The sequence below is a fragment of the Pan troglodytes genome, chromosome 12 (assembly GCF_028858775.2).
Source record: "Pan troglodytes isolate AG18354 chromosome 12, NHGRI_mPanTro3-v2.0_pri, whole genome shotgun sequence".
Classification (NCBI taxonomy): domain Eukaryota; kingdom Metazoa; phylum Chordata; class Mammalia; order Primates; family Hominidae; genus Pan; species Pan troglodytes.
In genome coordinates, this window is record NC_072410.2 from 58,577,403 (window position 1) to 58,603,084 (window position 25,682).

At 37.4% G+C, this 25,682-nt stretch overlaps 1 protein-coding gene and 1 long non-coding RNA gene across 54 annotated transcripts in view; one reads left to right on the forward strand and one right to left on the reverse strand.

Moving 5' to 3' along the window:
- The window catches only part of LOC100609893 (uncharacterized), a 111,204-nt gene extending 106,926 nt beyond the window's left edge, over window positions 1-4,278 (reverse strand). For 19 of the 50 annotated variants that reach the window (XR_010149446.1, XR_010149464.1, XR_010149479.1 and 16 more), the window contains exon 1: window positions 4,142-4,243. This is a non-coding gene — a long non-coding RNA (uncharacterized LOC100609893). Of the gene's footprint in view, window positions 1-4,141 lie in introns of all 50 variants that reach the window. The other 31 variants (XR_010149473.1, XR_010149445.1, XR_010149478.1 and 28 more) reach the window with 11 other exon arrangements.
- PELI1 (pellino E3 ubiquitin protein ligase 1) overlaps window positions 2,848-25,682 on the forward strand; it is a 53,015-nt gene continuing 30,180 nt past the window's right edge. The window contains exons 1-3 of one of the 4 annotated variants that reach the window (XM_063789777.1): window positions 3,268-3,406; window positions 3,962-4,170; window positions 4,873-5,037. The gene's annotated coding sequence lies outside the window, so the exon portion shown is untranslated. Of the gene's footprint in view, window positions 3,407-3,961; window positions 4,171-4,872; window positions 5,038-25,682 lie in introns of all 4 variants that reach the window. The other 3 variants (XM_016948631.4, XM_063789776.1, XM_063789778.1) reach the window with 3 other exon arrangements.

The window sequence follows — 25,682 nt, forward strand, 5'->3', positions numbered from 1 at the left end:
TCTTTGTGTGCTTTCCTTTGGCTAGCTTCTACTGCTATGTCTTCAAGTACACTAATCTTTTCTTCTGAGTGTCTAATTTGCTCTGTGCCTAATCTGCCTCTGAGTGTTAATCCCATCCAGTGAAATTATTTCAGAAATTGTCATTTTAATTTCTAGAAATTTCATTTTTTATATCTTTGATTTCTCTCTTTCAGCATACTGAGCATACTTATTGTAATTGTTTCAACATTGTTGACTGCTAATTCTATCATCTCTGTCATTTGTGACTTTATGTTGACTGACTCTCCTCCTGGTTGTAGATTACTTTCCTGCTTCCTTGTATGTCCTAGTTCTCTTGCTACTTCCCAGGCATTTTCACAATCTTCCTGCCTACACCTTAAGTGCTGATGTTCTTTAAGGTGCTATTATTGACTCCTTTTTCTGCTGTGCATACTCTCCATGGGTGATCTCATCCATTGCCATAATTTCAACAGCCATTTATATGATGGTATATTCCAGTTATATCTTCTGCTGCCCAAATCTGTCTCCAGGGCACAAGAGTCATGTACATAACTGATCACTAGCTCATAAGCACACAATCCAAAAATCTGGGACCCATCATTGGCTTCTTCCTTGCAGTAGACACTGTGGTCCACTTCTCAGACTCCATGCTTCTTTTTCTGAGTAATCAGCTCAATTTTCACTGGGATATTTGCACCTCCTCATCACAGCTTTGGTAGAAGCTGACTTCTATGGCTCTAAGGGTACACACATGTCTTCATCCTAAGATAATTATCCTTGTGCCATCTCCTGGCAGCCATTGTTGGTTTATGTAGGGACATGTGACTAAATCATTGAGGCTTCTCGGAAAGGAGTTTTCTTTCCTTTACAAAAGAGCTTCCAAAAGTGAATCTTTTTCTTATTTCTTCTTGGACCTAAATAGCGAAACTTAAAGCTACACAAGTTGTTGGCAACCGTCATTTGACAATAAAGCTAATACTAAAGAAGAAAAAGCAGTTAAAATGAGGGAAAAAAAAGTGCCTTTAATGACATCTCTTTTTTGTTGAATCAGTCATCCCTATAGACTGCCTCTTTCCTGAACTTCCTAGCTAGATGGTTCAATAAATCTCCTTTATTGGTTAAGCCAGTTAGAGCTGGGTTTTCTGCTGCTTTCAACCACAAGCATCATAATTCATAACTTTACTTTTCCCTTCACCCCCAAACCTAGGCAACTAGTCACTATGTTCTATATTCTATCCCCTGAATAGTGTCTGATTACCCTCAGTTTTCTCTTCTGCCACTGCCTTACCTTAGTTCAGTCTCTCATGGTTTTTTCCCCTGTAATACTGTAACAGGTCCCATACATACCACACTCCATAGAGTGATCTTTCTAAAATGCCTATCTTATCAAAATTTCATCTGCTTACAATCCTTGTGTGGCTTCCCATTGTTTCCAGGAAAAGGTTCGTGTTCCTTAGCGTATTGTGCAAGATTCTTCATTACCTAAGCTGTCTCCCTTACCTTTTTCAGTGTCTCCTCTTGCCACTCCCCCAACTCTATTCTACTGCCAGCAATGCAACTATTTGCTGAACCAAAATACGTTTGGGTCTCACACCTCTAGGTATTTGTGCTTGATGCTCTCCCCAACACCACCCCCAATGCTCTCACCCACCTCTGTCTTCCTCCTCCCCTACCAAAATACACAAACATGCTAATTCCTAGTTATCTCAAGTGATCTTTGAAGCATTTCCTGATTTTGCCCACATCTGTGGGTAGCTGTGCATTTTCCTATTGTAGTACTTCTCAAATTAAGTCTGTTTACCTGTCTCCTCCTTTGCATAGTAAGCACTCTGAAAATAAGAATGTTTCTTTTACATTTTTGTATCTCTATTTCTGGGGCTCAAAACAGTGCCTAGCACAAGTAGACACTCAACAAGCATTTTTCGAATGAGTGTATAATTATATAGTCTGTAGATATAAGGATTTCTGATCTTGAGACTCTCTGAAAGCCTTGCTCCAAAAGTGTGTGATTCCTAAGCATTAATCTCTTTCTTCCAGGGTGTGGGGTTCTAGGTAGGTGGAGAAGGAAAACAAAAGCGCTCAGGACGCGTTGCCTTTAGCTCTCCGGAGAGCCAGTAATGTGTCCTGCCTTTCTCCACCCGCCTCCCTACCACCTATCCACACCTGGGTGCCCAAGATGGGTGTAGACTTAGCTGACCAGCCCAACAACATACTCATACCTTGGTTCAGACTTCTCTTATTACCAAACTAAAGTTGGCCAATACACATAAACAATTTTCAACTTGTCTTTTGAACGTATACTTTATGAAATTTGTATGTCTTAAAAACTGTAGGCCTTAAAATGAACGAACCCGGATTCTTTTATAGTAATCAAGTAAAATATAGGGTTCTTAATTCTGTACTTTGCCTTTGCTAATCTTAAAGTTAGATGTGACTAACTGAGCAAAGTAATTAATTACGGGACTTTGATAGTGGTGATATTCCTAAGTTTTATAACCTAATTGTTCAATTACTGGAAACAACTACATTTCGACAAGCCTTAGGTAAAGAAAATTGAATTTAGCCAGAGAAGATTCAATTGAGGGAAGTGAGGGACAGAGGTATTTGTGATTTAGGGTTTGTGGAAGATAAATTACGCAGCAGGGAAGACTGAAATACGGAGAGAAAGTCAGACCTCACTGGGTACTTGTGACTGGTAAGGCTAGGAGTTGGAGGTGGAGCAAAGTAGGAAGGACCGTCTAAGGGTTGGATCCCCAACAACACTATAATACAAGACCGTCCTTGTTCAGCCAACAGCAGCACTGAACACGTTCGCTAAGTGTGTCGGTGACCATGGTAACGGTGGGAGGGGGCGGCCCAAACCTCGCCCTCGAGCATGCTCAGTGCAGAGCGAGCCTGGTAGGGTGCTGGACAACAATGAATCCCTTTTTTCTTCAACCGGAGAACTACAATTCCCAAGAGCCTTCTCGGTGCGGCGACACCGCCTTCCGCTGTGGCCCTACACCGTCCCCTCCCTCAGGCCCCGCCCCCCGGCTAGACCCCTCCCCTCCCTGCGAGTGTATGTCAGTGACCCAGAGGCGGTGTGAGGCGGAGGGACCGTCGGGGGGCGCCGCCGCCGCCTCCACTAGCAGCAGCGGCAGCAGCGCCAGCCCCGCGGTGCGGTCCAATTGGTCCCCAGCCCTCCGGGAGCGCACCACAAAGCAGCCCCAACGCCTCTCCCTGCGTCCGCGGCTCCTCAGCGCTCGGCTCCGTGGTCAACTTCCCCTCGCTGGGGTCGGCTGGCTGGCGCGGAGGGCAGCGGCGGAACGGCGGGCTGTCTGCTCGCGCTCCCCGCGCACAACACTTCACCCTCTCGCCTCGGGTCTCGGGGGCTGCTTCTGGGATCCCGGCCACCAGCAATTGTCCGGTAAGTGTGACCGCGGGGCGCCGCGGGATGGATGGCGGCGGGGCAGCCGAGGGGCGCGGGGAGGGCGGGCGCGCAACTTCCTCGGCGGCTTCCCCGGCGGCCAGCCAGCCGGCTCTCCCCGCCCGCCTGCGCGCCCCCGCGGCGGCGGGGAGCGGAGTTTGCGGCGCCTCCATCCCGCGCCCTGGCTCGAGGAAGCGCCTTTGTCAGGAACCGGCCCTACGCGGCCTCCCCCTCCGCCCGGGAGCGGGGCGCGCGGCGGCCAACTCCGAGCCCCGCGCCTGGCTGGCCGCGCGCTCCGGCTGCGAGAGGGGAGCTCTGCGGGTGGCGGGGAGGAGAGGGTAATGGGAGAAACAAAAGGGGCGGTGGGTTTCCCTTTTGTTTGTGCGGATCTGATAACTTATTTTCCTCCCTTACATAATGCAGACTTCAAGTTAGTCATTCTTTTTATTGTTACGATTGTTGTCATCATCTCTGCGCGTCTTTCACATTTCCTTTCATCTTTGGATCTCAGAGCATTTTAAACACGCTAATTAATTTCACCCCCGGGTCCCCTAGGAAACAAGTTAATACGCCCGTTTCCCTAAGTGGGTAAACTGAGGTCGTGAAAAGCTCTCTAATTGATGGATACGCTTGATCTTCTACCGCGCCTCGTGTCTGAGGATATGAAAGCGTTTATGAGGAAGAACCCGTTCTCCAAAGCCCCGTGGAAAAGTTAAAGATGCTCGTTTTACTTACAGGTTAACTGAAGTCCAAAAGATGTCTAGGTAATTGTTACGTAGTTCAAACCATAATTCTTCTTACATAGTGTTTGAATCTTAAAACCTCTAAAGACTTAGTGAAAAATGCTCCGAGTAGGGAAATTAATGTAAATCATAAACTCACGTCACCATCTACTTTTATTTTTGTACGTGCAGGTCTGTTAGAGACAAGAGAGCAAGAAGGGGACAGAGGGCAGAGGTTTTTAAAAAATGTACATTTAACAGATTTTAATCACTACACACAAGGAAATGTGCCTTGGTTTTAACAGCACCAACAATATTCCTGTCGTTTAGTCATCAAACAGTATATCAACAAATGTTATTGAGAACTTTATTCATAAGGTGCTGGTTGTGCTAAAAACTGAAGCTTTATATATAAGAAAAGGTCATCTGTTTCAGTTCACAGGCTCTTTACTTTTTCTTACTCTGCAAAATGTTACTTTGTTTTCATTGCACATGATCTTTTGTTTCAGAAATGGCATTGTCCTTTACTGTGTCGAATATGTATTACTCTTACACTTAAGGATAAATGAATTTATTATTCAGTTTGCATAATAGGGTGAATTTAAAATATTTTAATTGTGGTAAAGGTTCACTTTATTCAGTTCTGTTTCAGTTTACGATGCGTTTTCTTTATAGCCAACAAAATATTTTCTGAGTGATAAGATTTACATGTCTCAAAACATTGTTCTTATTGTACAAATACAGCATATGAATTCCTTATTTTTTTTATTTATACCAACACCCTCTTCTGGAGAAAAATCTTTAACTCTGAGGACCTTATTTATTTTGTGAGTTTTTATTTCTTCGGTACCATACTGGAAAGCACCAAAAATTTAAATCAAGCATCACTTCTACTAGCTCTTTCCTCAGGTAAATAATAATCAGAGCTGTAGTAATAGTGAATAGTTTCACTTACTCTAAATTCTCTTAAATTTAATTTTGTACTATATAGTTGTCCTTACATTTTAGATTTTGGTGGTTGCATCAGAAAATGAAAGTGAGATGTTCGTTATTTTATTTTTTTTTCCCAAAGCCTTCTAACCTGTTCCCTTTCTATAGTATGTTAAAAGAGATCTTGAGTTTAAAATAAATAATTGGAAAGTAGAACAGTTATATGTATGGAAAGTTGCATGTAGTGAAGTGGTTATAGTGTCTCATGTAGTGAATGTACAGGTTTTAAAGAGGAAACTATCACCTAGCTTTTTATTAGCATGGTAGAAGTGCTGTAATGTAATACTAGTAGTATTTATTTACTTCTAAAAAGTAAGCTGGAAATTTGCCTCAGTGGAATTTGTAGGGGGAGGGAATCCATCCTTTCCTTAAGATTGGCATTTAAATGTTCTTACAGTTGGTTATGTTGAACTTTTTCTGTGGTATTTTCAAGCCAGATTTACCAGGAACATTTGTACTTCAAGGAAGCTACTAACACTGTCTTGGCTCAGTCACTGGAATCCACAGGCAGAAGTTAGTGTTGACTGGCAAAGTCTGGCTTTGCAGGTTTCATAATTTCTTTGAGACCCCTTAAAGGAAATGACTGAAAAGTACGGGGTAGGAAGTTAGTCTAGTACTGCCAAATGCCACTGAGGCAAGTTTCAAAGGGGAAGCCAAAGGATGTTTCCATTTGATTTAAGTTCAGCCTCTTCTGGGTTGTCAGAATGTCACTTTTGTATTTTAAGAGTTCTATCATTTCAGAATATGATTTATTATGATTTTCTAGTAGGTCAGGTGGTAAGGACTGTAGATAGTCATTATGCTTCGTGGACAACTAATGTTTTTAGGCAGAAGCTTCTATAGCTGATAAAGATTTTAAGCCAAAGACTTAGAATTGAAAACTAATATATACATACACATTTTACCATAATACATCAATGTAGACCTATCCTAGTATTTATTAGGTTAGAAAGGCTTTTTGGATTATTTTACTATACAGATATATTTAGCTGTAAATATTAAAATTTCATAATGACTAATATATGATGGCACTGAGGTGGCTTTAGGAGCTCCTTTGGGGGGGAAAAAAAAACATGTTATTCCAAAAGTTACATTTATGTCTTTGAGGACAGTAAAGCAGATGTAAAAGCCAGTGAGAAAAAGGAAGAAAATCAGCAAAGTGAAGAAAACCTGATGAAGATGTTTTTAAATAATACAATGTAAAGATTGTTGGCAGCATTCATATATAAGGGACAAAATTCTAGTTGAAGTCTATAAACAGTGAATTCCACTTAGCACTTTCTGTTTATAGATTTCTAGCCATCTTTTCCAGATTCCCTCTGAATATATTACACAGGCAAAGTAAATAGAAGTCATTCTTTCAAGGGATTTGGGTTCTTGGAGATTTTTTTACACTTGTGGTAGTGGGGGAGGGGAAGTGCTTATTATATTTTCTTAGTTTTAAGTGTGACCTGTGCCATAGAATATTTCCCTAGACTAATGTGTGGGAACCTCAAGACAAGAATTATTGGTCATTGAAAGATCTGGATATGATTTCAAGTTCTGCCCCTAGGTTTTTTTTTTTTTTTTTGCATGTTGTCTTGAGTAGATCACTTCTATTTTTCCTTCAAAGGCTGAAAATAACTGCCTAACATACTATGTTTAGTAGGTCCTAAATACTTTTTGTTGTTTAATGAATTTACAGGTAATAAAGAGAAAGCACAATGTTTCTTGAATGGATGTCAGGGAATTTCTAATTTTTTTCTTTTTTGATAGAAAAAAGTAATCAAAACATAAACATCTGATTGGAGTCTTTCAATTAGCTTAGCTACCTTCAGAAATAAGCCTAGAGAAAGAGAGCTTCATCTGGTAGTTTAACAGAAATGAATTGTAAATGACTCTTAAGAAGAATTGACAATTTTTCAGAATGTTGTACTAGATGTTTTAGATTCTTTTTGCACATAAACTCCACTTCAGAGAAATGGAGTTCTACATAGTACTCTTGTATCGCCCCTGTAATACCTTTACACCTCAAAATACCAGTTGCAGAAAAACAGAATGTGTTGCTGATGCCTATAAATGGGAAAATCCTGACATCTGTCTTCATCCTCCAGTTAATCTTCATGTAGTTTTTTAAAAAATTAATTCAACACACATGTAATTTACTTCCTTTTCAGAAAATTTGTTGCTAATTTTTATTTTATAATGAGCCTCTTGGGATGTTGCTAATTCTAAAAATATGTAATACCCGCGGTTTCCCACCATCTTCTGCAGTTTCTTTTTCTATTATTTTTTTGGCTACAGTTTTCTTTTTCCCCTAAGCTGTCTAAAATAAGCTAAGAAATGTTTAAATGTAGTTGACAAGAAACACAGTCAGTAATTTATCATGCTAAAATTTCAACATACAAGGTGCAATGAAATCTGTTTTAGGGATAGTACACTTTTGAAGGGGGCTAAAGCAGGGACAGCAAATAAATTTCATTTGGGGTACCAAATCTGATTGTTTAGTGGTGGCTGCCTAGAGTGCTGTGTTTAGAAAACTGGGAGTCCTTGTTCAAACTTAGCAGGAAAGAGTACTGTGATTAGCAATTTCTGCTGTTGGTGAGCGGTGGACTTTTGGCATGGATGCCAAATACATTCAGTGTTTATTGATGCCGTTTACATGTCACAGGTCTAGATGCTGATACCTCACAGACTAAAATCTCTGCTTTCATGGTGTTTACATTCTAATAATAAGACACAAACCATAAAATAAATAAAATACATTGCATTTTAAGAAAAATGGCTGGGCGCAGTTGCTGACACCTGTAATCCTAGCACCTTGAGAGGCTGAGGTGGGAAGATCCCTCTTGTCCAGGAGTTCAAGACCAGCCTGGGCAACGTGGTGAGACCTTGTCTCTACAAAGAAGTTTCTTAAAAAATTAACTGGACGTGGTCCCAACTACTCGGGAAGCTGAGGTGGGAAGATCACTTAAGCCTGGGAGATTGAGGCTGCAGTGAACCATGATTGCACCACTGCACTCCAGCCTGGGCAACAGAGCGAGACTCTGCCTCAAAACAATAGAAGTTAAAAAATAAATAAAAGAAAAATGACCTGATTTATTCAAAAAATTAATAGCAAGAAATAGGGAGGGAGAACTATAAGATTAAAAGAGACTTAAGAGGCTTATCCACCAAATGCAATGTATGAAGCTTAGTTCTATCCTGCTTTGAGCAAACTAACTGTAAAAAGACATTTATTCAAAATTGGGGAAATTTAGACTCTGGATATTTAATGAAAAGGATTTGTCCATTTTTTCAGGTGTGAGAATGTACTTTTTAAGTGTTCTTTTAGAGATGTATAATGAAGTGTTTACAACTTAAAATGTGATGTGTGGGTTTTTACTTCAAAATATTGAAAGGGAGAGGAACATAGATGAAACAAGATTGGCCATATATTGAAAATTGCTGAAGGTAGATGGTATATGGATACATGAGGTTTCTTACTTCCTCTTTATTTTTGTGTATGTTTGAAATTTCCCCTAATAAACAGTTTTACACACAAACAGGAAAATAAAGCAGGGAAGGGGAAGGGAGAATAAATGGGATATGTGTATGAGGTTGGGAGGAGGATGCAGTTTTTTGCTTTCTGTTTCTTGTTTTTTGTTTTTGAGATGGAGTTCTGCTCTCATCACCCAGGCTGGAGTGCAGTGGGGCGATCTCAGGTCACTGCAAATTCCGTTTCCTGGGTTCAAGTGGTTCTCCTACCTCAGCCTCCTGAGTAACTGGGATTACAGGCACACGCCACCACGCCCAGTAGAGTTTTGTATTTTTAGTAGAGACAGGGTTTCACCATGTTGGCCGGACTGGTCTGAAACTCCTGACCTCAGGTGATCACCTACCTCCGCCTCCCAAAGTGCTGGGATTACAGGTGGGAGCCACCGCACCTGGCCAAGATGCAGTTTTAAAGGGTAGTGAGAAAAGACTTCATTGAGAAGATGATAAATAGTTAAAGTGAGTAATGACCTGAAGGAGGTAGCACAGCAAGCCTTGCAGGTCTCCTTGGAGCAAGACATTATACACAGAGGGAATAGTAAGTGCAGTGGCCCTGAGATGGGAGCGTGCCTACAACTGCAAGAAACTACAAGAAGACAAGGGTGTGAGCCAGGCATAGTGGCTTGCACCTGTAGTGCCAGCTACTCAAGAAGCTGAGGTGGGAGGATCATTTGAGCCCAGGAGTTCCAGACCAGTCTGAGCAGCATAACCCCAGATCCTGTCTAAACAAAACAAAACAAAACAAAACAAAAAAAACTAGCGTAACTAGATCAGGGTGAGCGTGAGTACATAAAATCAGCATCAGCATGGGAAAGGAAGGTTAGAGAAGACTAAATTGTGTAGGACTGGTTATCCATCTTTAAAGGAAAAATATTTTATACACTTATCTAAAATAAGTCTTATACTTTAGAGTAGTCACCATGGAAGCTATACACTTAACAATACTAGCATTACTCAATATTTTTAGAAAAAAAAAATTTTTTTGTCGTCTAAGCCAGTTTAAGAGCCACACGTGAAAATAGCTCATTACTTTGTATTTGCTCCTTGTTTTTAAGGAAAAAAGGGGTGATTGGCCACGTGATATTTCATGTTATTTATCAGATATGACTCACAGAGGATCTTGACAGAAAGAAAATGGGAAGTAACTTGAGGCTATTTCTAAAAATCAGATCCAGTCTGAGAAGGCAGTTATCGTTTGTAAAAGTCAGATCCACCCATAGACTAAAAAGGAATTTTAATAATGTTGTGGATAATTGTAGCATTATTTGGAATAAGGGTATATAACCTCTGAGAGTGACTAGTATGGAAGGCACCATACTAATTTGGATATTTTAAGGTCTCACAAAATGCGCGCACACACACACATACAAGATCATATACAATTCTTAATACTAAGTATCAAAACAGTCATTTCAGGTAAATTTCATTTATATTCTGCATTCAAGACTAAAGGGATGGTATTTAAAACACAGTGAAATTGTTTAAGTCTTGTCGCTGTGGCATACACTTGGGGAAGGAACTAAAAGACTAACACATGTTAGTGTTAAGAGATGAATCTGGCTCTTAAGTCTTCTTATATTCATGCTTCATTTCTCAGATTAGATTGTTTTGAGAACATTCTGATTTACCATAAGAACTGTTTTTATTAAAAAAGGCATAGGAAAAATTGGGTCTCATCTAAATGTTTAAATGCCCCCAAAAACCTCAATAAATATGGATTGTAAAAATCTACTCTCAGGACAATATACATGTAGGATTACTAATTTTGAACAGTTACTATACTAGTTCATCCTTTAGAGGTACAGTTTTTCCAACCTGAGAAACTAAACATTTCAGTGATTTTTACTCTCCTGATAATATTGAGTAAAGAAAGCCATTCTTTTTCTTGTTATTTATGTCCAATGGTGGAGGAGCACAACGTTTTCATTTGTTTTGTTTTGTTTTTGAGACAGAGCCTTGCTCTGTCACCAGGTTGGAGTGCAGTGGCGCAATCTCGGCTCACTGCAACCTCCACCTCCTGAGTTCAAGTGATTCCCCTGCCTCAGCCTCCCAAGTAGCTGGGATTATAGGCGCACACCACTACGCCCAGCTAAATGTTTGTATTTTAGTAGAGACAGGGTTTCACCATGTTGGCCAGGATGGGCTTGATCTCCTGACCTCGTGATCCACTGCCTCAGCCTCCCAGAGTGCTGGAATTACAGGAGTGAGCTGCCGCGCCCAGCCTCATTTGTATTTTTAACCAATCATTTAAAATGTAATGCCATGAAGTAGAACTTATGAACTTTTATTATGTAGTTAATTACATAGTGACCACTAAGAATATAAGTATATAACTGTGTAAGGAATACTTTAACAAAGCTTCCTATTTTAAACATTTTTCAGTAAATTGTTAGGAATCTAGTTGTTTAATTCACTCAGTTTTTGTCCCTTTAGTGTGTGTAGATGTATGTATGCATGTGTATGTATAGATAGCCAGACTCTCTTACCATATACTGCACATATTATCAGGGCTGAGCTGCTAGACTAGATTATTTAACGTATTTTAAACACTAGTTTGTTAACATGGAACAACTGAGCCCATATTTAATTCCTGGGCTTTCCATTAACTCTGAAAGTCTTTTAAAACCTTTCATTCATCTAAAAAAAAAAAAAAGTGGCAGTGGTTTTTCATAAAGATCTTTGAACTTCTATGATGATGACCATACTGAAGTGTAACTTATTTTAGAAAGCTTTTCATTCAGGCTGTTGATTTGCTGGTAAGATCATGAATCTGTTTTTCATTTCCATTTTTGTGGAATAAATGAATAACTTCTGACGGAAGAGAGAGAGGGAAGGCAGCAAGAGAGGGAAGGCAGCAAGGGAAGGAAGGAAAGGAAAAAATTGGATCTCACAAAATAGTAAATATGAGTATGGATAATTCTCTTAACTTGGATGTGCTTAAGTGTCTATGACCTAATGAGCTAAGGCTCAGATGTGTAAATTAAGTAGAGAATAGAAGTAATAATACACCTTGCATTTGAAGAGAAGTTATTGCTTTGCAAAAGTGCATCTTACATTTCATGTTGACTTAAACCTTATGACCATGATAAAATCTATACTTAATTTTGGAAATAATAATGAGTAACAATAATTGAGAGATTATTTGAAAATTCAATCTATTAAGCTTTGTAGATTTTTACAGCAACAGGTTCAAGGTTATTCTTCTCAGCTTGTGCATTGCAAGATACTTGTAATTTCCTGCCTGTCTCACTTTCATCTATTCATTACTCTTCCAATAGCTCTCTTTATCATCCTTTGCCAGCTTTAGTCATGCCTATTGCTCTTCAACAGCGTTTTCTATGTTTGTCTGCCATTTTTATACTTATAAAGTAGACTTGGAATGAATTAAGGTTATAAAGTAGTAACCTGTGGATGGCAAGTACAATACTTTTCCTATTTGTGCCATACTTAATCTTTTTAAACTTTCCTTGCCTATTTCTGGTGTGTGCCTTGGTGGAGATCTCTCATCAGACACTAAGAGATAACTACATCACCTGTAGGATGCAATACTTTTTTAACTCAATAATGTAGGAAACAGTAGGAAACAGTTTGAGTTTAAACTCAAACTCACTGAGTTAATCCTGCATCCATCCAGAACCTACATACCTAAACTAGCAAAGTTTGATAGTAAAATTAACAGCCTAGTGGAATTTCAAAAACTATTTTCAGCTCTTGATGTTTGTTGTCTTTTCTAAAAATGTCAAACAATTGGGGACCTCATCATTACTGTAATACTAACCATATATGACCTTAGGGGAAAACTGTACTTCTGTTGAGCATCTCTTTGACAGTCAAGAGGAAAAGATAAAAAGATAAGTAATGTGGTAAAGAAGGTTATAACTTCTTCCTTCCACAAGAATGAATTATGAAGTGACTGGCCCTGATATTTTTCTAGTAACTCATTGTAGTGCTCAACATATCATTTGGCTTAATCTTTAGAAGGCACAGTTTAATTTTATTTTTTAACAATAAGTGAAAACAATTGAAAGTGCTTTGTTGGTTCTTCAAAACTTTAATGTTGAATTCCTGGTTCTTGGCAGATACTATCCATAGTACTTCATGTTCCTCTGGGTTTATTTCAGATTTAATGAACTGCATGTACTGGAAGCACTAAAAGCTGATTGGCTTTAATTTAGACTACAGTTAACATGATGGATTTTTCTTTGAATTGTTCTCACTGTCATTCTTTAAATTTACCATCAAAGGATCAAAACATCCAAATTACAAAACTAAGTTTATCATTCATGAGAAAATGTGTTCAAATACGTATCTTTTGTAAAGTAGCGGCTGCTTCTAATTAGAAACCGGTCCTATAGACATACCTTATGTATCAAAAAGCTTTTTAAATATACTTACTGCTTTACTGTTACTTTCATTTAAAATAGGATGATTCAGTTTCTGAACTAGCCCTGTCTGTTCTCCAAAGGAACTAGGATGAATTTTGAGGAGGGGCTCTTAAACTTTGAGCAGATCTGTAACTTCATTGAGAGCAGACATTTTTAAAAATTCATCACTGACATTTATTCAACAAAAAGAAGATCAGATTTTGCTAAAGCCTTTTGGTTGTGTCTCTTTTAGAAATAACATGTTGATTTAGTTGCATATAGTTCAGCTCTTAAGGACCAGTCTTTAAGGCTTTAGCCAGAATTTGTCTCCTAAAGCTGACTTTAAAATGGCTTCCAAAAGGATTTGCTGAGTTTCAGAACTGAGTAGGCTGCTAATGATTCAGTAGGCCCCCTCATTTTCCTCCTACTCCTTAAATTGAAGGCTCCTTCATACCATCTAGGTACCCTGAGTCATCATGGATAAACTCTAAAGAAGAATTGTCATATGGAAAAACTCTACATGAAGTAAGAATGTCAGAAAGCAGTCTGAGTCAGAGATCATTCATTGATCACAATGATACAATCTATAGGTTGTGGGCTTCATTTTAAATCTTTTAACGTACTTCCATGTATGTCCTTATTATAGGATTATAAATCCTATAATGCCCATAAAACCATCTGAGGTGTTTATTCCCAGTTAATTTCTAATTGGTTTGGTTTTTATTATCTATTACATGAAAAGGATTTTGTATTTTTTATTGAATAAATAGGAGAGGCAATATGATACAGGATAAAAACCACTATATCAGAAGTTAGGGGACCTGGAGTTCTGGTTTATCTTCTCAATATGTGACCTTATATATTTCATTTAACCTCTTTGAGCTTGAGTTTCCTTATCTTTACAAGGTCAGTAACTCCATCACTCACACCCTCTTTGGAACCAACCCATGGCAGATACAGCTAGTAGCTGTATCTGTATCGGTATCTGTATCCCAAACCAGTTTCAGGTAACTTTTTTATACAGCACTGTCAGAAACTATATATATAATTGCCATTCTGATGAAATCTCTTTGTCATCTCAGCTATATTGGGTCTCTTCCAGCTCCAGGATTCTATGACTTTAAATAATTTGCCTATAGAAAGTCTCCCTCTTCTATCTATACTGTCTCTTCACATTGAGTGCTCAGGGTTGAAACTTACTGTATGAGCTTAAGAATTCTTTGTAGTCAGGGATAGCATGTTTATGTTTCATTTAGTGATGTTAAAACAAATGATTGAAGAAAACTCATGGGGGTACTTAAAATTCCAAATGAAATGGTAACAAATAAAAATGTTTAGTGCTAATTTGATGGAAACTCATTTTAAGTTCTAAATGTTTATGGCACAGACCTCAGGTTAGTGAAATTCGAAGTGATGTATTTGTCTGGAGGGCACATGATGAAGACATAGGAATCCTAGACCGAGAAATAAAGAGGCCTGAGTTCTAGCTTTGCAAACTGTTTTTTTAACCTGGTTAGTGTCTTCATCTATTGTAATGGTATCAGACCAGTGTTTTTCATTAATGTATTATACAAATTACCTAAGGATCATATTATAATGCATATGCTAATTCAGTAAGTATGGCTGGGGCTTGAGATTCTTCATTTTTAGCAGGCTTCTGGGTGTGCTACTGCTATAGGCCATGGACCACACTTTTACTTATAAAAGTACTATGCCATTTCCAAGGCTCCTTCTGGTTTAAAGGGTCTTTAAACTATAACTCCACTTCTTTTTCTCCAGCTCTTTCGTATCACTATTAAATTTGTACTTTTTGAAACCACATATTCCTAGACTTATTCCCTATTTTCTCAGTCTGAGAGCTCCATTAATTTTGTTGTTTTTCCCTTTCCAGAATGAACTTGACATAGGTGGTCATTCAAGTTAAAGCTAAGGTAGTATAATAGAGTCTTTAATAAGAAGAAAACTTTATTCAGATGCCTCCCCCACTAATTGGTAGCTCTTTTGCCTTGGACAGTTGACTCAGTTTACTTAATCTCAAGGTTCTGAGAACAAGCCTTACCGGGACTTATTAAATCCCTTATCCAAAATGCTTGGGGCAAAAAGTGTTTTGGATTTCAGATTTTTTCAGATCGTGGAATATTTGCATTATACTTGGAAGAGCATTTCCTTTGAGAGTCATGTTAGCACTTGAAAAGTTTCAGGTGTTGTAGCATTTTGGATTTCAGATTTTCAGATTAGGGATGCTCAACCTGTATCTTCCTGGTAAGGTTGTTGAAAGGAATAGAGATAATATATAAAGTTCTCAGCACGATGTCAAGCATAAAGTAGGTACTCAAGAATTGGAAGCTATTTTTATTATTTCTACTGGCATCCTGACTTGGTCTAGTGGAAAGAGAAAAAGGAGGGGGAAAGATCTGTTGCCAATTCAGTACCTTTCTCTGTGAGCCAATTTAAATTTTCAACTGCTTATTAGACATATTAACTAAAATTCTTCAAACTTACCATAGTGAAAAAGACCTCTGTTTTCTTTCCATATCTGTTCTGCCTCCTTCAATACTGGTAGAGATTACTGTTTCTGGCTGGACGCAGTGGCTCATGCCTGTAACCCCAGCACTTTGGGAGGCCAAGGTGGGTGGATCATTTGAGGTCAGGAGTTCGAGACCAGCCTGGCCAACATGGTGAAACCCCATCTCTACTAAAAATACAAACATTAGTTGGGCGTGGTGGTGTGTGCCTGTAATCTGAGCTACTCCTGAGGCCGAGGCAGGAGAATTGCTTGAACCCGGGAGGTGGAGGTTGCAGTGAGCCGAGATGGCACCACTGCACTCTAGCCTGGGCAATGGAGTGAGACTCCGTCTCAATTTAAAAAAAAAAAAAAGAGAGAGATTACTATTTCACTCTCTACATGCCGGTTAGGATCCTGTTGTTTCTGCCTTTGTTTCTCGAGTACAGTTGGCCTTCTGTATCCATGGAATCTGCATCTGAGGATTGAACCAAGCATGGATCAAAAATATTTGGAAAACAAATATAACAAAAAATAACAATACAACAATAAATACAACTAAAAAGTACAGTATAACAACTATTTTCATAGCACTTACATTTTATTAGGTATTATAAGTCAGAGGTCCCTACCCCCAGGGCATTGACCTGAACCTATGTGTGTATATATATATGAATTGCTAGAACTTTTTGACCCCTGAGAGCTTTAAGAATATATCAAAATTTAAAATTTGGCACTACTTTAACAAATTTAATATAATATCTTATTATTAATTTTCCTATTAGCTTTAGTAATGAAATTTGTTGATAGCTAGTTTTTTAATGTCTTAAGCAAACTGTGCTTTTGGACCAAGAAATTCATAAAGAACCATGAAAACAAAGGTTCTCTCCTAGGTACTCAGGGCCTCAGGGAGAGATAGGAGTAAAGGGTTATGAAGGGCAGTAACAACAGAGTCTTTATGTGTTGATTTCTAGAACTGATTTTAGTCTGAAAATGAAAACCCAGTTCTTACCAAAAAGGAAAATAAGTTACCCATTGTGTTTTACTCTTCCTTTTTAACACCCAAAGTATGAAATGAAATAAAAAATAATACATTATGGCTTCTAATATCATTTAGATAGATTCTTCTATTTCCTGTGTTATATTACTGTGTATATGAATGAGCACATCTGTTCCCAAAAGGCTTTAACATTCTATAGTCTCTAGGAAATTTTATTTTTTTTCTTCAAAATTTCTTGAATAAATTTTATAGAAATATGTATGCTTTTTTATGCACCAAATTAAAATGAAGATTTCGTAAGATCTAATTTAGCAAACTTTTTAATGTCTTTCCCTTATTTCTTCAATATTAAGTGCTGCAAAATGAGCAAGACAGTTTCTCCCTTGGAGGAGTGTTCAGCTTTAATAGAAGATAGCACAGGGTCATATGTAACTGTAATATAAAACTGGATAAGGCCCATAAAAGAATTGCAGATAAACTATGGGAGCTCAAAAAAGATTATACCCAGTTTAGGGAATAAGGAAAAACTTTCAGACTGGGAAAAGAACATCAAATGGGCCTAGAAATACTATTAGAATTTTTTACAGGTGAATAGTGATAACGTTAACAACACTTGTTTGCTGAGTATTTATTACATATTCAGTTTCATTTTTTTCAAAAATGTCTGATATATGAACGTAACATAGTGGCATATGCCTGTAGTCCCAGCTACTCGAGTGGCTAAAATGGGAGTAACCCAGGAGTTTCAGACTAGCCTGGGCAATACAGCCAGACCCTATCTCAAAAGAAATTCTTTTTTTGATATATGTGATATAGAGAGTAACAACCATGTCACTTTAAATTGGGGGGAAAAGTTGGGAAGAATCTGGAATTATGGTGGATTCAAAAGACACATGATTCAAAATTTCAAAATCAAAAGTCACATAGCTTATTGGGACACATCAAATGAGAAGCTTTCTACTGCAGCCACCACAATAATTTTTCGTAGTATATACTAGAGTTGAAAATCATTTCTAACAAAAATTACATTGTGTCTCTGGAGAGGTAATCAGTGATTTGCATGAAAACTTAATAGTACATACATTGCCTTAAAAAGTGCTACTTTAATCTTCTATCATTTAAGAAATTCCTGTGACTTTATGTGGATCATCAATACAAGCAATTGTAGACTATCTTCTATTATACATATTCTAGAATCAGCAATGTATTTATTTGTTTGGTGTTTACGTAAGTCTTAGTGTGTTTTATAAATAATAGGAGGGTTTGTTTAAAGTGGGCTTTTGAAGATACAGTGTGACTTTAAAAGAATGGTCTTAGAAAACTTATAAATAGCCTAAATATGTACTGAAGAACATTTCATAATCACAAAAAAAGAAATAATATATCTCATGAATTATTAAGAATTTGTTTTTTAAATAAAGTCCTCTTTTTGAAAAGGTATTAAGAAGAGGAATTAGACAAAACTTGTTTGAATATGGTTGTAATTGCAGTTTACTGAGTTATATATAAAAAAGCCCAATTAGTTTAAACAAATACAGTGTCTGGGTTTATGGTATTCTGAGCCTCGTATTTTTTCATTGAATGCCAGGGGTATATTAAAATGCCTCCCTTTATGTTTCTATACAAAAGATTGTTCTGACAGTAAGTTTAAGTGATTTTCACAACTTATTGCTGTCTAAAAATTTCCCTTGACTTCACATTTTGTTCTGAATATGTTGGTTTCTTTCCTCCACCCACACAATGTTGAAGGCAAGGGAAGCAAGAGTTGCAAAGTAATACAGTGAATTTGAGAACCCTGGCTTTTTTTCAAAACAAAATAAACCTTTATTATAAGATTGCTTTTTATTGATACCAAAAAAGGGTGGCACTTTGGCAAATGGTCAGTAAGTGTATGAATAGCCTAATTGATTTAGCTGGAATGAATAAGAAGCTTTGCTATTTGTCCTTGTAGATAGTTGGCTCAGTAAACATTGTGATGGTGATAGACCAAATTTTCCATGGTGAAAGGTAAAACAGAACAGCAACAAAAAACTCATCAAACTTATAGATCCAAATATCAGCAATTTTGTGTCTGTGTCAAGGTCTTCAAAGAAGGAGCAATGTGTTAATTAGGATCTCATTTGAATTTCTATAGTGAAAAAATAATCATGTTAACTTACATAAAACCCAAGAGTTTGACAAATGTTACTATGTGAAAATATTAATAGAGGAGATCCTTGCTGAGAATTTAAATCTGCATGAAATTCATAGATGTGTGTAGAAATTTAAACTTATCATATACTCCGCAGTAAATGCCAATAAAGGCGGATGGCATAATTAGGACAAAGATAACAGTAGAAGCAAAATAAGAATTTTTTAAAAACCTTATGGATGTCACATTAGTCTGACTCAGTCTGTAACTCTAGTTAGAAATGTAAAATTTTAGGGATTTTTGGGCTACTATAAGAAAAGAATCTGCTTTGGGGGTGGGATGTGAGGAGAAAGAAATGTTTGTGGCAATTAAGATGTATATAGTATATTTAAGAAGTACATTTGCAATTCTAATCACTTAGTTCAAAAGGAGAAAAATATATCATGTGTAGCTTTATTTACTTTTAATACTATTATTATTATTACATGATTGAAAATAGAAAATCTTGAAAAATTCTAGAGGGTAAAAGTGTTATTTCTAATTCCATTAGCTCCTTTTAAGATAGGAACATTTCATATTAGTCTCCTAGCACAGAATCTGAACCATAATAGGCACTCCATAAATGTTTACTGAACTAACCTGAATTTTAGAAATATCAGGGTGCAAAGCAGAATTATTTTTCTAGGCTTTAAAACTATACCACTGCTCCTTACCCCTGTACACACCTTCAAATCTCAGTTTTGATACAAATAGGTTCTCAGTTTTGGGTGTGAAGAAAACTGGTTGATATTTTTTTTTAATCTACTAAATGTTGGCCAGAGCTGAAATTGCCTGAAAGGGAACTTGATTTAGCAGAATTCCTTCTTTTCAGAAAGAAGGACTTAGACTAAATTGTATGAACGGGAGGAGCCTGTTTTTATCTGAGATGGTTGATTGGAAAAAGAATAGATAAACTAAGGTGGAGAGTTGATTTGAAAAAAGATAGTCCTGTCTAGTGGTCAGTCCTAACAGTGTGGTTAAAGGGGAGCTAAATTTCAACTTTCAGGGGTCAGCTGAGACAACCACCTAGATTTTCCAAGTTAGTTCCAATTTCAAGTACAATAATCCTTTGACAACATAGAAAAGAATTATAGTTAGCAAAATTGCAGTTGTCACAGTCAAGGTCTTGTTGGTAATAGAGGGTTGGGGGGAAAGTTAAAACAGCATTAAATGAATATATTTTTAACATAACAAAAGTTCCCAGAAGACATCCACTTCAAATTCAAGCCATATTCATCAATGTTAAAAACCTTACTCTTCTCCCTGATAGTGTGAGGAAAAATAAAATAAACTTAAAATAAAAAACAAGAAAACCTCACTCAACATTGTTTGAAAAACATAACTGTGATGTTATGATCTACTAAAGCACGGTATCCCAACAAATTTCATACAGAATCATGCCTGTCTGAAACTTTACATTTTTTGTAGAGACAAGGACTCACTCTGTTGCCCAGGCTGGCCTCAAACTCCTGTGCTCAAGCAGTCCTCCTGCCTGGGCCTCCCAAAGTGCTGGGATTACAGGTGTGAGCCACCTTGCTCGGCCTCAAATAAACTCTTAATGGCTTGGAATTTAACAGGTCTTGTGCTTTCATTCTCCTTTATTTTGTTGTTGTTGTTGTTTAATAAATATCAGCACAAGTGTTATTTAACAACCTGGACTTTTACAAATTAATAGGCGTTAAGGGAATCTTTTCTCTGGTCTTGGTAGTCTATCCATCTTTCTAAGAGTATAAAGAGATTTTTCTTTACTATACAGATGTAAAGAGGAGTTAATAATTGTCATACTTTTTGTTTTTTGTTTACAGCAAACTGAATTTTTTCAAGTAAGGTTTTATATTTTGGTACACAGATATTAAAAATCATAATTGAATAATTTTGGGGGGTTTGTTCCAGTCCACCTTCTCCTACTCCCCCCATCTCTAAGTAAATTCATACTTGATCTAATTTGTCCTTGTTCTCAATATGTAAAAATAGGAAGACCATATCTAACATCTACAGAGATTCCTTCTGATTAATTTTGTCCAGGCTAGTTTTACATAGTTTAATAAGCATCCTCCAGCTTTATATACAGTTTCTTACTTCTTTAACATAATTGCATTCCAGACATTTTCATGCAACTCATTTTACTTGAGGAAAGAGCCACATTACTGATCTGTTCTTGATCCATTTACCCAGAGAAAAAGGAAGGGTGCAAACTCATCTTTGGTGATTCCAAGGATCCTGCCTTTCTTAGGGAAAGAGCCTTTCTCCTGGGAGAAATTAAGCCATAATATATGCAAATACTGAGGGAGCCCGCATGAGCCTCCTATATTCATCAACATAGATTTTCACAAATAAACAATAAAAAATTACCAAGACAAATGAGAATCAGTAACTAGAAAGACAACCAGGCTGTGTGTGTCTTTTGTGGCTTTCAATTTATAGCTTTCCTAATCTGTCTTGTCTTAATATATATGGCACATCTTTCTCTCTCCACCATTAGATTGACCTCTCATCTATCAGTTAATCTGTTCTGAAAGGTATCTCTATTTGAGATGATTTCCCAAGAGTTGCAAAAGTGAATTTTATGTGTGCTATACAGCCTATGTTTTGGGTCAGACTATTTCAATATTCCCCTCAAATTTGTCAAAAAAAGTAAGTTACCATAATGTAATAATAAACAGACTAAAAATTTAAATTTGATATAGTACATTATTTTTTCCTAAACATTGTTTCCAGACATCTGGCACTGGTTGGTTTATTTATTCATGCAGTATGGAATGGTAGAAAGAACGCATGCTTAGATTTAGATCCCAGCTCTAGCCACTTAGTTTCTAAATGACCTTGAACAAATTATTTAGTCTAATTTCCTCATTTGTCATAGGACAATTGTAAAGATTAACATATGGAAGTTCCTAGTACCTACAATATACATGGGTGTTTTCTTCCCCTTTCTGAAACCTAAGTTTAAAGGGTTTTCATTAACTCTAGGATAAAGTTCAGTCTCTATCCTGATTCTTAAGGCCCACTATTACAGGTGCTTCTTTACCTTTCCAGATGCATCTCACTCAGCTATTAAACATTGATTCAGCACTTCCTAACAGTCACTGAGCTTACAAAGCCATGGTTCCTGATTTCCACAAACTTACTTTTTATTTATCTCCTAACCAAACTCCAGGGAACCTACTGACTTACCCTTTCCTGAGAACACAATATACTTTTTACCCCTTGTCTTTTTTATCTTCATGCGATTGTTTCTTCCACCTAAACTGGTTTTTTTTTTTTTCACTTATCAAAGTCTGGTCTGTCTCTCAAGGTCCAAATTGAATACCTCTGCTATGAAGCTTCCTCTTGTTCCTCTTCCTCCTAAGTAATAACACTTTTCTTTGAAGTCTTACAGTATTTATGGTCTTTTGCATTAATATGATATCTGTTCTATACTGATTTAATTTACATCCTTTTTTAGTAAACATAAGTAAACAAATGTTTGGTATAGGGAGGCATACCTTTTGCATTAGTTTGAATACTCCCATAACTTCTGACCTTATAGTGAATGCTCAGTAATATTTGTTGGGTTAGTAATTGTGTTGTTGGTGACTCTAGATGCACTAAATTAAAAGTAGGGAGACCCGCTGGGCACAGTGGCTCATGCCTGTAATCCCAGCACTTTGGGAGGCCAAGGCAAGCAGATCACGAGGTCAAGAGATCGTGACCATCCTGGCCAACATGATGAAACCCCGTCTCTACTAAAAATACAAAAATTAGCTGGACGTGGTGGTGTGTGCCTGTAGTCCCAGCTACTTGGGAGGCTGAGGCAGGAGAATCGGTTGAACCCGGGAGGCAGAGGTTGCAGTGATCCGTGATCGTGTGACTGCACTCCAGCCTGGCAACATAGTGAGACTCCATCTCAAAAAAAAAAATAGGGAGACCACAGCCCTTGGTTTAAGAACTGCTCCAACATCAAAGCAAATTAAACTGCAAAGAAAGCTCACAATGGTTATTAATAGAAGAAATCATTAATTAGCATTTTATGGAGAGTATAGGTTGAATATATCCCTTAACCAGATCCTTGGGACCGGAAGTGTTTTGGATTTTGGAATACTTGCATATATATTATGAGATATCTTTGGGATGGGACCCATAAAATTCATTTATGTTTCATATACACCTTATACAAATAGCTTGAAGACAATTTTATACAATATTTTTATTAATTTTGTGCATGAAAGTTTGTGTTAAGTACTTACATGTGGAATTTTCCACTTACGATGTCGTGTTGCTCAAAAATTTCAGGTTTTGGAGCATTTTGCGGTTTCAGATTAGGGTTGTTCAACCTGTACTAATCTAGGTACTTCTGTGGTGAAGGGATATCATCATCTGGTAACCTAGGTATATTAGTTATTAGAAGATTTTGACTTCTAGCTATTTAACCAAATAGAACTATTAGCTAGCTAGAGGGACAGGCTAGGTAATTAATTAAAACATTGGGTATTTATATTAAATACCAGGCATTGGATTAAATACCAAATCTGTTGGTTTGGTAATGTCTTTGTCCTCAGAGGAATCAAGTGAAACTTATTGGTCATGGGATTATATTGAGCTATGTATTTGAATATTCAGCTTACTACGATACTGTTGCTGTGGTGTAATACAAAAATCTATTTGGTCTTTCTACCACGCTGTCTTCCTGGCACAGAGTTCCTATAATGCTGAGAATTTTTTTGAGTGATAGGATGTCTTTTATTATTTATAACAACCCCCTTTCTGATCATAATAGGTAACTTAGGGTGGGGCCCTGAGATGGCATCAGGATGGGGCTGGTCGCCAGAAGGACCAAGAAATTAAGAGAGTTGGGACTTTTGTCTCACCCAGTGACCTCTGGGAAAGGGACAGAGGCCTGGAGATTGAGTTTTTGGGTTGGTGAACACATCAAGTTGCTGGGAGGGTGGCATTCCTGGACAGGGCATGGAAGCTCCACTGCTCTACCCTCCCCGTGCCCCCGCCCCCACCCCCACATACCTTGCCCTGTGCATCTCTTCCATTTGGCTGTTCCTGGGTTGCATTCTTTTTAATAAACCAGTAAACATAAAAGAAGTGTTTTCTTGTTCTTCTGTGAGCTGTACCAGTAAATTATGGAACCTGAGGAGGGGGTTGTGGGAACCCCCGATTTATAGCTAGTTGGTCAGAAGTCAGGTGGTTTGGGACTTTGATTGGCATCTGAACTTAGGGGAGTCTTGTGGCATGAGCCCTTTAACTTGTGAGATCTGATACTACAGGTAGATAATAGTGTCAGAACTGAATTGATTTGTTGGATGCCCAGTTGGTGTCAGAATTGGAGAGTTGGTGGTTGATGTCAGAGAGAACACTCATTGAACATGATGCAAGATTATCAGCAAAAACATAAACAAAAAAGCACATGTTTATGATTAAAGCTAGTCTGAAACAGATTATGAGATTTAAAATTCCAAACCTAAGTGTCAATTTCATAATTTCTGGTACAAAAAGCACTTCATTTGGGAAAGCTTTCAGTTTTGCTTGTGAAAATTTATCTTGTAGAATGTTCAAATGATTAGTTTCCCTCGGTTTCTCTGGCCAAGAAGTAGGAGTTAACAGTATCTAGAATTTTAAAAATTTATGTAGGTTATAAAGTTGCATAAGATCAGTAATATATTTGAATTCCAGAGGTATGTGCCAGCTTCCAGTGAACCTTGAGTCTATAGCAGGCTTTTGTTTTTAATGTGCTAGAGCTTTATTTGCTTGCTTGCTTGCTTCGCTTTATTGAGGTATAATTTTTATACCATTTATGTAAACACTTAAAGGGTACACTTCAGTGGTTTTTAGTATAGTCTCAGAGCTGTGCAGCACAATCAATTTTTGAACATTTTCACCCGAAAAACAAATCTCATGTCATAGCCTTTAGCTATCATTCCCCAATTTCCTATTTTCTCCCCTTTCTTTCCCCTCCCAGGCAACCACTAATCTACTTTCTTTCTGTCTCTGGATTTGCCTTTTCTGGACATTTCATGTAAATGGAATCAAACAATATGTGATCCTTTGTGACTGACTTCTTTCACATAGCAGAATGTTTTCCAGGTTCATCCATGTTGTAGTATATATCAGTAATTCATTCCTTTTTATTGCAAAATAATATTCCATTATATGGATATACCACATTTTGTTTATCCGACTGTTGATGGACATTTGGGTTGTTTCTACTTTGGGCCTATTATGAATATTGCTGCTGTGAACATTAATGCACAGTCTGTGTGTGGACATAGATCTCCATTTCTCCTGGGTATATACCTAGGAATTGAATTCCTGAGTCACATGAGAACTTAATGTTTAATCTGGAGGAACTGCCAGACTGTTTTCCAAAGTAACTACACCATTTTACTTTCCCACTAGCCATGATTGAGGACTCCAGCTTTTCCACATCCTTACCAATATTTGTCATTATCTGACTTTTTGATAATAGCCATGGGTTTGAAGTGGTCATTGTGGGTTCTGATTTGTATTTCCCTAATGGCTAATGAGCATCTTTTTATGTACATATTGGCTATTTGTATATCTTCTTTGGAGAAATAAATGGATCTTTTACCAAATTTTAATTTCATTTATATTTTATTGAGTTATGAGACCTTTTTAGGTATTCTAGATATAAGTCCTTTATCAGATACATGATTTGCAAATAATTTTTCCCATTATGTGGGTTACCTATGGCAGTACTTTTGATACCTAGCTTTCTTTTGTTCGTTTAAAGAGACTGCCAGGTAAACACAGCCCACAAAGTGGGAGTATGAACAGCCAATTTAGGGAGGCAGTGCTCTATCTGGTGAGCAAAAAGAAACAAATCTCCATGGTATGCCTTTCATTAAATTTTTGTCTGATTTTCAGCTTTTTGTTTGTGGTATAAAATTATAACAACATATAGAAAAGAGTGGAGCTAAAGTTGAACACTTGGCCATCTCCTGTAATAGTACACAGTACAAGGTAGGAGTTACTTATTGGCTGACTGCTCTGTTCTTTAGTGCTTGT